This window comes from Notamacropus eugenii, chromosome 3 (assembly GCF_028372415.1).
Source record: "Notamacropus eugenii isolate mMacEug1 chromosome 3, mMacEug1.pri_v2, whole genome shotgun sequence".
NCBI classification, from domain to species: domain Eukaryota; kingdom Metazoa; phylum Chordata; class Mammalia; order Diprotodontia; family Macropodidae; genus Notamacropus; species Notamacropus eugenii.
The window spans coordinates 51,191,815-51,205,440 of record NC_092874.1 but is presented as its reverse complement, the minus strand read 5'-3'; the positions used below and the strand labels follow the sequence as shown (position 1 = coordinate 51,205,440).

The 13,626-nt window shown below is 40.0% G+C and overlaps 1 long non-coding RNA gene across 4 annotated transcripts in view; it reads right to left on the bottom strand.

Moving 5' to 3' along the window:
* LOC140530921 (uncharacterized) overlaps positions 1 to 13,626 on the bottom strand; it is a 466,876-nt gene that overhangs the window by 44,619 nt on the left and 408,631 nt on the right. For all 4 annotated transcript variants that reach the window (XR_011976167.1, XR_011976168.1, XR_011976166.1 and 1 more), the window contains one exon: positions 10,954 to 11,098. This is a non-coding gene — a long non-coding RNA (uncharacterized lncRNA). The remainder of the gene's footprint in view (positions 1 to 10,953; positions 11,099 to 13,626) is intronic.

Here is a 13,626-nt window from a genome sequence, read left to right as displayed (position 1 = left end):
TTATAGAAAAATACTGTGAAATAAGGCTGGAAAGGTAATTTGGCACCCCCTTGCAGGAGACCTTGAGTGCTATACCAAGGAATATGTATTTTTATCCTATAGGGAAAAGGGAGGCACTTGTGGTTTTTAAGCAAAGAGTGATGATCAGGTCTGTGCTTTAGAAAGATTATTTTAGTAATTGGGGTATGGATTGGACTAGGAAGAGATTAGAGGCATAGAGGTCAATTAGGAGCCTAGAACAAGAGCCCAAGTAAGAAGAAACCCTGATTCTGGTGGTGGTTATATGATTTTTAAAAAGGGGACGGATAAGTGAGTTGACAGTACTTAAGAACTAATTGGATGAAGGAGATGAGGGAAAAGGGAGAGTCCAAAATTGCTGAGGTTTCGATGAAAAAAGAATACTAAAGTAGTCTGGCAGAAGCTAGAAACATCTCACACCCTGCAGCAAGATAAGCTCAAAATGGGTATATGATTCATACATACATAAAAAAGTGACAGCAAATCAGAACATGGAAGAAATTGCCTGTCAGATATATGGATATGGGAAGAAGAGTTCATAACCAAACTAAAAATAGAAAGGTTCATAGTAGGTCATGTGGATAATTTTCATTATATAAAATTTTGTTTCTGTACCAGCAAAACCAATGCTGCTAAAATTAGAAGAAAAGTAGAAACAGAAAGAAATCTTTGTAGCAAATTTCTCTGATAAAGATCTCAATTCTCAAATACATGGGAAACTTAGCCAAATGTATAAAAATAAGAACTCTTTTCCAATTGATACATGGTCAAAGTACATGAACAGGCAATCTTCAGAGGAAGAAATCCAAGCTATCCGTAGTCATATGAAAAAGTGCTGTAAATCAGTGATGCCAAACTCAAAAGCAAAGCAAAACAGGAGCCACTAAATCATACATACGGATTGCTGCAAACCACATATTTTCTCAGAAAATCACATATTAGCATTTTATACACACACACATATATGTATACGTGTGTGTGTGCATGTGTCTGTGTGGTATTTTTACTTATTTTGTTCAACATTTCCCAGTTACATTTTAATCTGGCCTGTAGGCCATGTGTTTGATACTCCTGCTCTAGACTACTAAGAATTAGAAAACTACCAATTTGAAAACTCTGAGGTTCCACTTCACATCCATCAAATTGTCTAAGAGAACCAAAAAGATCAAGGACAAATGCAAGAGGGTCTGTGGGAAAAGAGGTACACTAAGGCTCTACTGGTGGAGCTGTGAACTAGTCCACCCATTCTACAAAGCAGTTTGGAATTATATCTCAAGAGGTATTAAACTGTATATATCTTTTTTACCCAACAATACTGTGTAATGGTAATTATGAGAGTTAAAGATCTTCCCCACCCATTAATGGGCCTGCCCATTTAGGGAAGCTTGATTAGGGGAGGCCCACACATTTTGTTAATTTTCTAATGAGGCACTGGTTCTCTAGGATTGTGGATGCCCTCTAGCTCTGAAAAGTGTATAAATACACTGAGGTGAGGTTTTACTTCGGGAGCTTACTCATTGGAAGTGTTTGTTTGGCCAGATGAAACTTTGGGCAGCCATAAAGGAGCTCCAGGCTTTGAAAACCAGAAGTTGGTGCTTCACTCTCTGGTAACTATGTATGTATGGTCAGACAGTTGGATCTGTCTGCTCATCTGTGATGTATGTATTGTTTATGTCAGACAGTTGGGAGCCCTATCTGTAGGTTGATCTTTGATTCTCTATTTTCTCTGAAGGTCAGGGTGCTGACTTTTTCCCCTGAACCAAGTGAATGATACATGTGCTTGATTAAAGTGATTGTTGACCCCTCAAAAGTTGCTTTCCTCCTAGAAAAGCAGATCTAAGAACTTGTACAGTAGGTCCTCCTGTATATGGCAGGGTCCTTTCTGTTACATACTGCTACTAAGTCTATACTCCAAAAAGATCAAAGAAAGAGAAAAAGAGAAATATGCAGAAAATATTTATAGTAGGTCTTTTTGGTAGTGGCAAGGAAAAGGAAAATGAGGAAATGGCTATCAGCTGGGGAATAGACGAACAAGTCATGGTATATAAATGTGATGGAATGCTGTTGTGCTTTAAGAAATGATGAAGGGGATGATGTCAGAAAAACCTAGCAAGACTTGCATGAAATGATGCAAAGTAAGGTGAGCAGAACCAAGAAGACGATTTATACAATAACATCAGTATTGTAAAAATAATCACCTTCAAAAGGCTTAATAATTGATCAAAACAATGACCAGCCCCATTTCCAAAGGGCTCATCATGAAGCATGCCATACACCTCCAGATAGAGAGCTGATGGTCTTAGAGTAAAAACTAAAGCATGTTTTCTTCTTTTCCTTCCTTTTTCTTTCCTCTTTCTTTCTTCTTTCCTTTATTTCCTTCTTTCATCCTTTTTTTGACATGGCTAATATAGGAATTTGGTTATTTATAGAGGTATTTATAATGGGTTTTGTTTTTCTTGCCTTATCAATGGATGGCAGAGGGAAGAGAAATAAGAACTGAAAAGAAAATACAATTTTTCAAAAAGAAAAAAGCATTTTAAGCGCTAAACATCTAATATTTTAGAGCAAAAACTGCAAATTGAAAATAATAGTACCATACTGATCATATTATAGGCTATACCCTTAAAATGAAATCTCTTTGGACTAAAAAAAAAAAGTCAAAAGTAAACAGAAAAGTATCAGTTATAACCTGCACATGGGTGTCATATAAATCAGACTAAGTAGAAATCACAGGCTATGTTTGGACCAACAATATGAAGTAATTCTGAGCAGGCATGAAACTGACAACTGCACCCCTCCCTCCAGTGTCAGAGGGAACAGTTTCTCTGTTTTTTCAGGAGAATCAGAGAGCAGAGGCCCCTTCTACCTGGTTGTAGGGTTCAAGTTGTTTACTGCCCCCTCCCAAAGAACAGAAGGTTTTTTAGCCTGCAGAGAATATATAGTTTGTGAATTCCAGAGAGTTCAACAAACCATGGCTGCCTCTGTACCTTCCACGTAGCAGAACAAACAAGTCATAAGGATTGCTTATCTGAATGAATAATCATTTTGCTGCCAGGAACCACACTCAGAAAAGTCCCTTAAAGCTCTAATACTCATAACCTCAAGGATCAGCTCTTTAATATTTGAAAGATACAACTAATATTAATGGTTAATAATAGCATTTATATAGTGCTTCTAAGTTTGCAAAGCTTAATGTAAGTTCAATACATGTAATGTTTTTGTAATGTGAGTTTACATACATTATATCACTTGATCCTCACTCACAAAAACCCAGGGAGGAGATTCTATCATTATCTCCTTTTTCTAGATGAAGAAATTGAAGCACACGAGACTGAGTGACTTGCCCAAGGTCACACAACTAGCAAGTGTATGAGAGAGGATTTAAACTCAATCCTCCTTACTCCAAGTCCATTCCCACCTCATTGCCCAATAGGAAGAAAGAATAGGTTTGGAAAGAGGAAGACAGTAGCACATATAGAAGGACAGAAAAATATAGGTGCAAGATAGATGGTGATCTCCATTGGGATAGATGTCAGCTAACTCCATTCTCATTTACAAGGATCTATGTGCATTTGCAAGAGTTAATTAATAGCAAAACTACTTGGTCTTTTCAGGGAGTATTCTGAATCGGAATGTATCTCTGACCTCTAATTTGAGTACATATGAACCCAAATCAAATTCAATATCTGGGAGTCACTAGAAGTTACTATATTTAAATGTCTTAAGGAAAAATTAGAACAATCATCAATTCTGTCATGCTGCAGTGATCTGTGTGCTCCGCAATGCACCAGAGAAAATGATAATATGGATCTCATGCATTTCTTGTATCCATTTAAATTAACCATCATGAGGGCACTAAATTATCTGCATTCTTTAAACCCTTACTTAAATTTCTTCTCTCGACATATCACTCCCTCAGACTAAATTATTCACCTCACTAAACTCCCTAAGCCAGCGAAACAGATCTGTTTTCCAGCTAAAGTCCTGTTGTCAGAAGAGCTACCTGCTCAACCAGCAAAGCTACGATCCTTTCCCTTTTAAATCAAAAGATAACGAGGAAGATTCATCATGTCAAAAAATAGATATGTGAAGCTTGCAATCCATCAGACTATTTGTTATACAGCTCCAGGATCGAGAAAACAAAGACACTCTGATTCTTCAGGAGGTATGTATGCATTATCACAACCCGCTGAGGTGAAATGGCTTCGTTACATTTGTGTGACAGTCACCATTTTAACAGCAGTGGGGGACCAAAGGAGCTGAATTCCAGGGCATGGTGGAGGGAAAACACTAGCAAAGGACCTTTGTCCGCATGTGTGACTGTGCCAATGTTGGGAGAGTGCACATAAGCTTTAAGTAGGGCTGATTCTTTTTTTTTTTTATTAAACTTTTAACATTTATTTTCTCACAATCTTGGGTTACAAATTTTCTCCCCTTTTATCCCCTCCCCCCCCCCAAACCCAAGCATTCTTATTGCCCCTGTGACCTATCTGCTCTCTCCTCTATCCTCCCTCCCTGCCCTTGTCTCTGTCTTCTCTTTTGTCCTGTAGGGCCGGATAGCTTTCTTGACCCCTTAACCTGTGTTTCTTGTTACCCAGTGGTAAGAACATTACATTTGGTCCTAACACTTTGAGTTCCAACTTCTTTAGCTCCCTCCCTCTCTACCCCTTCCCCTTGAAAGACAGGCAATTCAATATAGGCCATATCTGTTTAGTTTTGCAAATGATTTCCATACTAGTTGTGTTGTATAGGACTAACTATATTTCCCTCCATCCTGTCCTATCCCCCATTACTTCTATTTTCTTATGGTCCTTTCCCTCCCCATGAGTGTCGACCTCGTATTGCATTCTCCTCCCCATGCCCTCCCCTCTATCCTCCCCCCTGCCTACTTGTGCCCCTGTCCCCCACTCTCCTGTATTATGAGATAGGTTTTCCTATCAGAATGAGTGTGCATTATATTCTTTCCTTTAGTGTAATGTGATGAGAGTAGATCTCATGTTTTTCTCTTGCCTCCCCTCTTTATCTCACCACTAATAAGTCTTTTGCTTGCCTCTTTTATGGGAGATAATTTGCCCCATATAACTTCTCCCTTTCTCCTCCCAATATTTCTCTTTCACTGCTTGATTTCATTTTTTTTTTTATTATATGATCCCATCCTCTTCAATTCACTCTGTGCACTCTGTCTCTATGTATGTGTGCGTGTGTGCATGTGTGTGTGTGTGTACTCCCACCCAGTGCTCAGATACTGAAATGTTTCAAGAGTTATAAATATTGTCTTTCCATGTAGGAATGTAAACAGTTCAACTTTAGTAAGTCCCTTATGATTTCTCTTTGCTGTTCGCCTTTTTATGGTTCTCTTCATTCTTGTGTTAGAAAGTCAAATTTTCTTTCCAGCTCTGGTCTTTTCATCAGGAAAATTTGAGTCTTCTATTTCATTGAAAGACCATTTTTTCTCCTGAAGTATTATACTCAGTTTTGCTGGGTAGGTGATTCTTGGCTTCAGTCCTAGTTCCTTTGACTTCTGGAATATCCTATTCCATTCCCTTCTATCCCTCAATGTAGAAGGTGCCAGATCTTGTACTATCCTGATTGTATTTCCACAATACTTGAATTGTTTCTTTCTAGCTGCTTGCAATATTTTCTCCTTCACCTAGGAATTCTGGAATTTGGCCACAATGCTCCTAGGAGTTTCTCTTTTTGGATCTCTTTCATGCGGTGTTCTGCGGATTCCCTGAATATTTATTTTGCCTTCTGGTTCTCGAATCTCAGGGCAGTTTTCCTTGATAACCTCGTGGAGGATGACGTCTAGGGTCTTCTTTTGATCATGGTTTTCAGGTAGTCCCAGAATTTTTACTTAGTCTCTCCTGATTCTATTTTCCAGGTCAGTTGTTTTTCCAATAAGATATTTCACATTATCTTCCATTTTTCGAATCTGCGCGGTATGTTCTGAGATATCTGTCTTTCTCAAAAAGTCCAAACCTTCCATCTGTACCATTCCAGATTTGAGAGATCTATTTTCTTCAGTAAGCTTTTGAATCTCCTTTTCCATTTGGTTAATTCTGCTTTTGAAAGCATTCTTCTCCTCATTGGCCCCTTGTACCTCCCTTGCCAGCTGAGTTAGGCTAGTTCTCAAGGTGCCAATTTCTTCAAGATTTTTTTGGTTCTCCTTTAGCAGGGAGCTGATCTGTTTTTCATGCTTCTCCCTTATCCCTCTCATTTCCCTTCCCAGTCTTTCCTCCATCTCTCTAACTTGATTTTCAAAATTCCTCTTGAGCTCTTCCATGGCCCGAGCCCATTGGGTGGGCTGGGACACAGGATCCTTGATTTCTGTGTCTTTGCCTGATGGCAAGCATTGTTCCTCCCCATCAGAAAGGAAAGGAGGAAGTTTTTTTTCTCCGATAAAGTACCCTTTGATAGTTTTATTTCTTTTCCCTTTTCTTGGCATTGTCTCCACCTAGTGGCCTGACCTCTGAATGTTCTCCTCACACCCACCTCGCCTCCTGGTCTTCCCAGCCAGCGTTTGGGGACTGAGATTCAAATGCTGCTTCCCGCCTTAGGATTTTTGGCGGGGGCAGGGCTGCTATTCAGTGTGAGAATTAAATTCAGGTGCTGAGGTCAGGGGCAGGGCCGCCTCTCTGGCTCAATTCCCTCAGGAGGTTTATGCACAGACCTTCCACAATGGATCCAGGCTCCAGTCCGTTTGGGGAGCCCCCGTCCGCAGCCGCCTCTCAGCCCCCACCTCCTGGGGGGGCCCAAGCTATGGGGGCACCTCACTCCCCTCTCAACCCGCCAAAGAGACTCTCTCACCTACCCCCGTCAGTCACCTGTTGGTGGGGGGCCTGTGCAGCTGCTGACGATCCTGCCTCCAGATCCCTCTCAGAACTTTGTCTCTCGGAGCAGCCGCCGCCGTCGCCACCGCAGGTCCGGGCTGGGCACCGTTTCTGCAGCGTGACGGACATTTTGCGAGAGGTTTGCACGTCCCTCTGTGGGTGGGGGGATGCGCGTGGCCGCTGGAGACTCCGTTCCGCAGCCCTCTCGGATCTCTTTCCCACAGTGTCCCTGCCGTGGCAGGGCTGCTTTCCTCTTCCCGCCCCGGCGCCCAGTCCCTGGCGCGAAGGTCCCCCCGCGAGAGGTTTGCAGGTCTCTCCGGAACAGAAATCTCCCTCGCTCCAATATTCCGTGGTCTCTGGGTGCAGAATTCGCCTTGGGTTAGTCCCCTCTGCCGTTCTGTGGTTTGTGGGTTCGGAGCTATGTGTATGTGCGTCTTTCTACTTTGCCATCTTGGCTCCGCCCAGGGCTGATTCTTTACTTGCCCACAGTATTCATCAGACTTTTCCTAAGGAAATTCAGGAATACATTTTTTTAATAGACTAGGTGGCTAGTAAATGATTTAAGATTATCAAATTCATAATGGCCTATTTAATATGTCCTGAAAGTACATATACAATAGAGTGGGTACAACATAGGTCTTTCTGTACAACCCTTTATATAAAAACATGATATTTAATTCATTTATAGGATTTAAGAAAGATCTTGGTTTATAATGAAGTATTTGGTATTTCCTTTTTGTTTTATTCCTTTATTTGAAAGTAATGAATCAATGTTAATAAACCCCAACACTCTCACATCAGAAGTATTAAGAATTTTTGTTATCTTGAAAATTCAAGAATCGAATTAATCAGCTGTGGCAACCATTTTGCTACTTAACTCTCTCCAAGGCAGTACAAAATAAATGAGCTAAGATATGTGATTGGTGGAGACAATTAGGGGAAGTAACTGTCCTAATAGACCCTAAACAGAGGTTGCCTCTCTACATTGGTCTAACTTACTTTGTAATCAGTCTCCACTTTACCTTGGACCATAGAGATACAACCTCTGCACCATCTTGACAAGACCATGGAGTCTTAACATTTTAAAGGTTAGGAGATGTCAGAGTCTTTAACAGCTTGTCAAAGACTGGGCAGATTAGTTGCCAAGGCTGAAAGTGCTTTGTGCTTCTGTTATTGAATGATTATCAACAAAGAAAAGGTCACTCAGTGCTTTGCAACAAGGAAAAGGAAGAGAAAGAGCAAATCATTTATAGGAAAGTCAGGAATACTCAGTCAGCAAACATTGATTAAACCCTGTCATATGCCAGAATTTGCCTTCCTACTGGTGGGACTATTTAATATATCAAGGACATGGGTGTAGCTGCTAATAGGAGGGTCTTTATTTTCATCCTTCAAAAAGAATAAAAGAAAGAAAAGTTCAAATACGGAAAAAGATACAAAGCAAGCTCACAAGATACAGGCTATCATTATAGCTACATTTATTGACAAATAATATGGTATAGTGGAAAGAATGATAGATTTGGGGAATCTGGGTTGGAATCTCAAGTCTATACTTGTTATGTGTGTCTTTAGGCAAATCACTTCTCAGTTTCCTACCTGTAAATGCAACTAGATGACTTCTAAAATTCCTCCCAATCTAAACTTCTATTAACCTATGAAAGCTACTGGTTGCTAGTTTCTGGTTCAAAGCCAAGAAAAGCTGTTGAATCCTTTTCAACTGCTACAAAAAAAAATAGATTTTTCTTGCTCCTGTTATTATAGTTACTTTGTTAATAATGCAAATCACAACTGACTGATTTTTATGTTTTATGGAATCTGTGATTTCATTCAACTGGGGAATTTCCTCTTTAATGCCGATTGTCTTTTACTTTGCAACTTATAAAATGATAGAGGCACAGAGAAAAGTGACTTGCCCAGGGTCACGCCGCTTGACCTAGCTCTTCTTGACTCTGTGATCAGCTCTCTAGCCATCAGCCACAGCTACTTCTCAAATAATTATAAAACACAGGAAAACTCTCAGGATAACAGGTGCAGAAAATTTATAATGACACCCTAAACAACCAAATACCGAATTAGATTATTTTTGTCTAACTGAATGGTGCCATAAAAATATTGCAAAGCAATTAGCTCTTAAATATGAATTGATAAAAATCAATAACCTTCCCTGCTATAAGCTGAATAACATTTAAAAATCAGCCACCATGATATAGACAGTAGATTAACAACAATTATAATAATAGTACTTATATAGGACTTTGCATTTTGCACAGACGTTTACATGGTATTGTATTTGATCATCGCAAGTCTCAGAGGTAGATACTATTATGCCCATTTTACAGCTGAAGAAATTGAAACTAACAAACTCTAAGTGACCTACCCAGGTTCACAGCAGTGTCTGAGGCTGGATTTGAACTCGTATCTTTCTCAGTCTTATTCCAGTGTTCTATCTACTATGCCACCTAGATGCCTCAAAAAGTTTGAGAGTGATGGATTTGGAGTCACAGTCATTCAGTAAGTCAATAGCATTTATTAAGCACCCACTGTGCGCACCATGCTAACCACTGAGGATATATAGAAAGGCAAAAATGCAACCTTTTCTCTCAAGGACCTCACAGTCTAATGGAAGGGACAATATGCAAATAACTCTATACCAATGACACATATATGTCTGTATGTGTATGTATGTGTGCACGCATGCACACTAAATGAAAGGTAATTGTTGAGGGAACCTGGGGAGGATTTGAACATAGTCTTGAAGGAAGATGGGAAACCTTGAGTTATAGGTAAAGAAGAAAAGCATTCTGGGTATGGTGGACAGTCAGGGTAAATGCCTAGAGGGGAGGAGGAAGGAAGATGAAGTGTCATGTGAGGAGCAACACGGAGGTTGGTGTACCTAGATTATAAAAAGAATGCATCAAGCATAGTCAAAAATAAGATCAGAAAGATATGAAGGGATCAGTTTGTGAAAGGCTTTATGAGTTGTAAAGAATTTCTATTTGATCTTTCAGGAGCAAATCTTGGAACCATTGGAATTTATCAAGTAAAGGGATAACATGGTCATACCTAACCTTTAGGACAATTACATTAGCAGCTGAGTGGAATGGAACAGAGTGGAGAAAGACTTGAGGCAGGAAAACCTAATAGCTACAGGAGTTGTCCAGGTCTGAGGAAATGAAGGTCTGAACCATGGTGTCCTCAGTGTGAGTGGAGAGGAGACAATATGAGAGATGTTGTAAAGGTAGACACTAGAAATGTAAGTTGAGTGCAAAGGAAGAGTTATGGGTAACCCTGAGGTGGTGAGTCTATATGACTGGGAAGATGGTGCTTTCTTATAGTGGTAGAGAAGCTGGGAAGGCAGAAGGGTTGGAGGAAAGGGGACAGAGATAATGAGTTCTGTTTTGGACAACTTGAGTTGAAGATGCCTATGGATGCCTATCCAATTTGGGGTGTCCCAAATTGATGGTTGGTAAGGTAGGACTGAAACTCAGTAGCAATATTAGGGCTGGAGATACATTGTACCTGTGAGTATACTTTCTCACCAAAACACCCAGGGTCTGTGGAAAAAATGACATCTACCCTAAAGTACATGGTAGTGAAGCACATGTGTAGAGAACAGATGTGGTAAAGGGGTATCTCCTAATTCCTGGTCCTGGAAATTCTTTTCTCCCTTTGTAGATTCCCCATGGTGTTTGCTGCAGAGTATGGAGTAAGTAATGGACAAGGTGTGCCACTGCTCAGCCAAGTCAAACTGGGCTTGGCTACTAATAGACTAATTTAAACATGTTGCTTAGCTACCAGTCATAGTTGCTGCTGGGCTGGGTCAAACTGTCCACTTGGCTACTAGGCTAGACGACTCCACTGCTGCTAAACCGACTGTGGATGTCGCTGCTACTCCCACCTTCAACTTGGACCTCTGGGTCCTCTGGGACCTCTGGATCTTCAAAATTCACAGGGTCACCTGGGAACTTCCAGCTTGTAATATTCATTCGCCCTTCCCACTCTCAAGACAAGCTCAAAATAAGCATGCCTTGCACATAGCCACGAAGGAAAGGGAGAGTTTAAGGCGTTTGTTTGTTTGTTTGTTTGTTTACCTACTTTTGCTTACCGACTAAGTTCTGGTTCAGCACCCCAAGTCATTAGTTCTTCCCACTTCTCAATCAAATAGGAGACTTCATCCTCATACAATGCCAATCCCCGAGTCTTCATGACTGGAAACTAGCTCCTCTCAAGTTTCCACATGCTCACTTAGGCTGAAACAAAACAGGAAATATCTGTTCAGCCCATTATAATTAGAAATGGCAGTTAGGTCACATAAAGATGAGGTTTCTCAAACATGTGATATCCAGAATTTTGGAAGTCACTCTTACCCATTCTCCAACCCCCATGATAACAACTTTCACAGAACAGAAAATGAAACTTTACAGGCCTTGGCCCAGATGACTGATGAGAAACTTCATGAGCTACAAATGTCCGAGTCAGTGCTTTCTGAGGCAAACCTTTCAAAAACTCCGAAATCCCAAATACCTAACTACCTCATTTACTCTATGTCTACACGCCCCAAAGTGATAAACTGGTCAGTATAGTCAGTCATCATTCATCAGATTGGGAAGAGGATGGGGAAACAATCAAACCAGTCATGAGTCATAATAAAGGGCCAAAGTCCTTTATAAGATGACTGGATATTTTGTCTTCTTAAAAAGGAATAGGATACGGAGAAGGCATATTTGTATGAGTACATCCAGGAACCAATGTGGGGAAGCATCATGGAGAACATTTGGGTGAATATGAGACATAAGTGACTTTGTCAGCAAAGTATACTACTATGGACAGAAATAAAAAAAAGTATAGATGAAGAATCCAAGAAACAGGTCTAAAGTCCGCTACAGAGGCTTGTTGAAAGGTGATAAGGAACTTTGATTTTTCAAACATTTACTCAAGCTGTCTTTCTTCAACAAAAAACCGGAGCATTGAGTAACATCTTTATTGCTTTGTTGATAATTTCATCCTTTAAAATGTAGAGGAACTATCGAAGTGATTTTATATTCTGGATATGATTCTTACTAACCAGAAAAACTTGTTATTGCATTGGAAATGATGGGAACCTTGATGAGGAAGTGACTGCTACATCTCAAAATCTGTGATAGAGAAGGATAATCTGGGAACAGGCTAATCTAATGCAAAATTTTAGTAGACCATGTTTCAAAAAGGGATAGAAACCATGTTTCAGAAGAGGGATAGATAGAATTCCCTTGAATAAAAAATTATAGGGGAAATCAATACAGAAGGGATGTTAGAAGGCCAAGAATGAAAATTTGAAGACATTAAGGAAAACAGTTACAAAGAAGAGGAAAAATGAGTTTTCTGAAAAGAACGATGTGGGTGTACACAGAACTAACCAACTAACTTGAATTTTTAAAAAGAAATGTGCAGAAGATGAAAACAAAAGCAGGCGACAGAGGAACTCTGCAAAGACAGAAAACAGTCCTATAAGAATAGTGTCAGGTGTTGTAAAGCCCAGAATGAGCTATGGTTGATCAGGAAAGAAAAACAAAAAGATGAGGGATGGGGGTTAGCTATATTGGAAGAAAGGAAAAGATCAAAGTAGGGATGGGCCCAATGCTTCAGATAGATGGTCAATAACATGGTCAATGACATCAGAGAGAATATAGTGCCACTCAGTTCTTTTGTTTCTGTTTTCTCTGCCAAGGAGAATGGTATGTGCACTGGAAATATCAGAACAGAAATGACTCAAGGGGAGTTAATTTTCAAGATAGTAAGGAGGTGGTAAAAGCTCCTAGCAGTCCTTGCAAATTCAAGGCACCTAACCTAAATGAACTACACCTAAAGTAGTGAAAGAAGTGGTAAACATGATTACTGAGGCACCATCAGTCATAAATGAAAGATTGTAGAGAATGGGAGAGATACCACAGAACTAGAGAACAATAAATGTTATCCTAGTTTTCATAGAAGGAAAAAACTAGAGCCTGCCAATTTCCAATGAACTTGTCTTCAATTTCTGAAGAAGAAAAAAATCTTGAGATACACTGGTAGATCTTACTAGCTCTAGAGTAACTTTTCCAACCTTCATGTGACCTAATGAGTCAAAGGCCCCAGTGCTCATCTGACCTCACTCCACCGTCAGGGTTCTGGGGGTGTCTTACTGATCTAGTAGGGTCCTTCTAGAACATGATCAGCTCAAGCCCCAAGCATCAATCACAAGTGAATACTGCCCCATTATCATTCACCAATACCCGCTGGAATCTCCTCAGCATCATTTAACTATTTGATAGCAATTTGATATCTCCTATAAGCAGTTAACATCTTTTACAAAGTGATATTTATTGGAAAAACTAGAGCAAAACCAGAAGTACAAACATATTCCTTACAACTACAGCCACATTCTCTGCTTTACCACTTTGGTCCCTGCAGAAAGTAGGTTAAAATTCAAAATGGATGTGACACATATTCCTCCTTCCACTGAATTAATTTCCAGGCACAACCTAGCAAATTAATGAGTTGCTCCTTTGCCTACAGCAAACACATGGTGTCGTGGCTGCCAGATCTATCCACTGAAGATATGGGTCAAGTAGATTGTGCCTCAGAAGTCACTGCTCACTAAGCTCAGCTACTGGAAAATTCTGCTGGCTCTTCCAAACTTGTAAAACTCACAAGGCTGTTTTCTGTCCAATATTCTTTTCCTTAAGACCAGGAAAGAAACAGAACAAGGACAGAAGAAATATCAGGGACTTATGTTCATGGCCCATATGGTTGTCTAGTT